The sequence below is a fragment of the Macaca nemestrina genome, chromosome X, assembly GCF_043159975.1.
Source record: "Macaca nemestrina isolate mMacNem1 chromosome X, mMacNem.hap1, whole genome shotgun sequence".
NCBI lineage: Eukaryota > Metazoa > Chordata > Mammalia > Primates > Cercopithecidae > Macaca > Macaca nemestrina.
The window spans coordinates 75,880,072-75,883,784 of NC_092145.1; positions in this window are offsets into that span (position 1 = coordinate 75,880,072).

The following is a 3,713-nucleotide window of genomic DNA, read 5'->3' on the forward strand; positions in this document are numbered from 1 at the left end:
TATTTGCACAAATGAAAGGTAAGTCCCTTGAGCAAATGACGTTACTCAAACTTTTTTTTATTTCATTGGTGCAGAGAAATTAAAATAGCGGGGAGTCAGAGGCTATGCGTACTAACACAATGGCTGTATAACAGCCTTCCTCACCCTATCTCCTTCCTTGAAAACCAGCATATCTAGATATTCACTGATTCCAGTAGGTTCCATGGTAAGATGAAATTTTCAGGCAAATCTAAACATTGTTTACCTAGTAACAGGAAAGCTGCAGCTTGTGCGAGCCTGAGGGGCAAAGGCTGAGGAAACCTAAAAAATACAAGTCAAAATTAAAAACAGTAGAAGTATCATAGCTTAAGATGTTCCCTCCATTTGGAGTGCCCCTCTCCCAACCCCTTTGTCTCTAGACTCACAATTTAACACATAGTTTCATTATTTTTGTGTATTTACTATCCGTTTACTGGACTGCACACTGCTTGAGGGCAAAGATCATGTCTGATTCATAGCTGTATTCCCAACTTGTCCAGCACAAGGCATTTTCATGAACTGTTATTGAATGAATACATCTGGGAATTAATGAATAAACAAATGTTCAAAGAATACATGAATAAGTAAATGAACATTATTGATTACAGGGTCTCCCTCCAGTGTACTAAAATTCTGGTATTTATGTGCAACATATATGAGGCCTTCGAAATTGTGTGAATACAGGAAGATCATACACTTGAGGACTGTAGTGTCAACTAAGTTTGAGAGTAGTTTTGAGAAACAAGGTTTAAAATGCAGCACAAACCCCTGTTGGCATGTAAGGGAAAGATAAGCTGTCAGCATTGGAAACTAAGAGCTTGGGATGATTGACGGAAATGTCATAACTTGTAAAGACTGGCAAAGGGAGAGGGTACTCATCCTGGCTGATGTATGTCAAATGAAACAAGTTTAGCCTTGCAATCCGCTTCTTAATTTTGATTTCAAATGTTTATTCAGCTCCTATATTTTGTTAATTTAGGTTTCTGACTTGGAATCCCTACTGAAAAGAGAATACACTGACAGACCAACACACATCTCAGTCCATTTGGAAGTTCTGTTCCCCACTATGGTTAGTGTGAGCCAGTTTTCCTAGGGTAAGATTCTTCTATGAACAAACAAAAAAGTTCCAGACCTGTTGAGCTTTGAAGGCAAACCCTGGGATCCAGAAATAAAAGAAATCATTTTCTTACAATTGGCTACCATCACCACATCCCAGCTTTATTTCACAGACAAAACCTTCACATTGAGAGTAGGAAGCCTGCCAGATTACTTCATTTCTGTCTTGCACGCAAGTAGCTTCTTCTGTCACTGACTCTAAAAAGGGAAGAAAAATAAAACCAGAAGTCAGTGTCTCAATTGAAATGAGGAAAAATTTTAACTTAGGTAAATTTTAAGTGTTAATTATTGATATGGTTTGGCTCTGTATGCCCTCCCAAATCTCATCTTGAATTGTACTCCCATAATTCCCACATGTTGTGGGAAGGAGGTGATGGCAGATCTTTAGAACCATGGGGGCAGTTTCCTCCATACTGTTCTCCTGGAATTTAATAAGTCTCATGAAATCTGATAGTTTTATAAGAGGTTTTTGCTTTTGCATCTTTCTCATTTTCTCTTGCCATCGCCATGTAAGAAGTGCATTTTGCCTCCCACCATGATTCTGAGGCCTCCCCAGCCATGTGGGACTGTTACGTTCAATTAAATCTATTTTTCTTGCCAGTCTCAGGTATGTCTTTATCAGCAGCATGAAAACAAACTAATACAATTATAATGAATAAATCTGTGGAGAAACAAAGCAAGCTGATAACCTAACAGTCATCTCCAATTAACTTTTAGAAGAAAGTCTTTTTGTTACTAGATATGACTTATGGTCTACAAATCATTGTAAACTAAAACCAAGTAATAAGTACCCTAATTATAAGATTTTTAAAAGTAGTGCAGTTGTACTATTTTACCAATAGTTCTAAATTCTTCCCTTATTCTTATGTATGTCATCAAAGTTTACTTGAAATGATGAATTATGTTTTCCATAGGCTGGGAAAAGTTTATGATTTGGTGCTTCAAAAGCTTTTAATTCTCTCTAACAGTATCAATAAATGAGGAGTGATAGCTATTGTTGAAGATGTTATTTATTACCATATATTGTGTTTCCTAGGTAACCCTAGAGCTCTATATGATTTAGTATGAGGAGAAGCTAGATGTTTTCCTAAGCAAATGATTAAATTTTATTTTTATGAATACTGACTTTATAATTGGTCATGTGTCTCTTTTTACAAAGTCAGATTAAAAATCTTGAACCAACATAGAATCTACTGGTAGCAACTGTGGAGATTTTTTATGGTGTGCTTTGTGGGATTCATTTTTATTATATCTCAATTTTTATGTCTTTGCCAATTTTTTAATTATTATTTTTTATCCACTTTAATTTATATTATCTTCTTATAACATTCTTCCTTTGAAACAACTTTCAGTCCTTTCTAGAACATTAGTGGAATCCAAAAAGGAAAAATAAAGGACAGAGTGAAGTGTGAACCTCAATTATTTTCAAATTAGAACTAGTGAAATTAAATTGCTTTAGACAAAATACCTTCAAGAGATTTCCATGTCTGATTATGTATCTACAGAGTATTCCTATGCATTTTTGAAAACTAATCATTTAACAAATACTTAATGAACTACAACAATGAGAAATCTCTCCAAAGCTGTGGCGGAAGGCTGGGATTGGGAAGCAAAAACTATGTTTCCTATCCTCCAAGAGTCTACAGTTTATGTGACAAGTTAATTATTCATAAAATAGTTAGAAAATATAGCATAGTATATAATTTACTGTGAAATTGTGTGGAAATTAAGAAGATAAATTAACCATGGGCTGAGTCTGTTGGAGAAGGTTTTCTGGTCCTTTCTTGATGGGCAAGTTTTGCTTTAAGCAGTGTTTCCCAAAGAATAAAATGTCCTAGTGGAGACCTACCAAGGTTTTTGTATTTTAGGTGGTACAAAGAAAAGCTTAAACAATTTAAAGCTATACATTTATTTTACATATTTAAAATATAATAAAATTAGCCATACAAATAAATGATTTCTTAGATAATATTTCTTAAGAGGAGGCTAAAGTAGGTAACTAAATTTTAAATACTGTGATTATTCACAAAAAAACTACACAAAACCCCCACAAAACTGTAGAGGGTATGCCAATAACAAAATCTGTGGAGAAATATTTGAGTATCTGCAGTTTAGAAAATTTAAAGAGAGTAGAGAAGGCAAGGGATTCCAGGAGAGAGAAGAAATATTGCCAAGGACATGAATGAAGAACAAACATGTAGAATAAACATGTACTGTTTGTGTGAAAGTGAGGACAAGATTTTGTCTGACCCATACGGCATGCTGGAAACAGAGGGAAAGAAGCTTGGAGGATGGAGATCTACAAAAACGTCTTAGAGTATAGAAGCCATGGAATAAAGGAAGTAATTGAAAGAATATAAACAGATCAGAGGAGGGAAAATAAAATTATTAGTTATTGAGTACTTTCCATGTCCTATCACCATTCTAGGCAATTTGCGCACGTCATCTAATTTAATTCATCAAACAATCCTATGGAGTAGGGACTAATATTATCACCCATTTTCTGCATTAATGAATTGAAGCACGGAGAAATTAATTAACTTCTCAAATATTGTAAACAAGGAAGTGGGAGAGGCAAG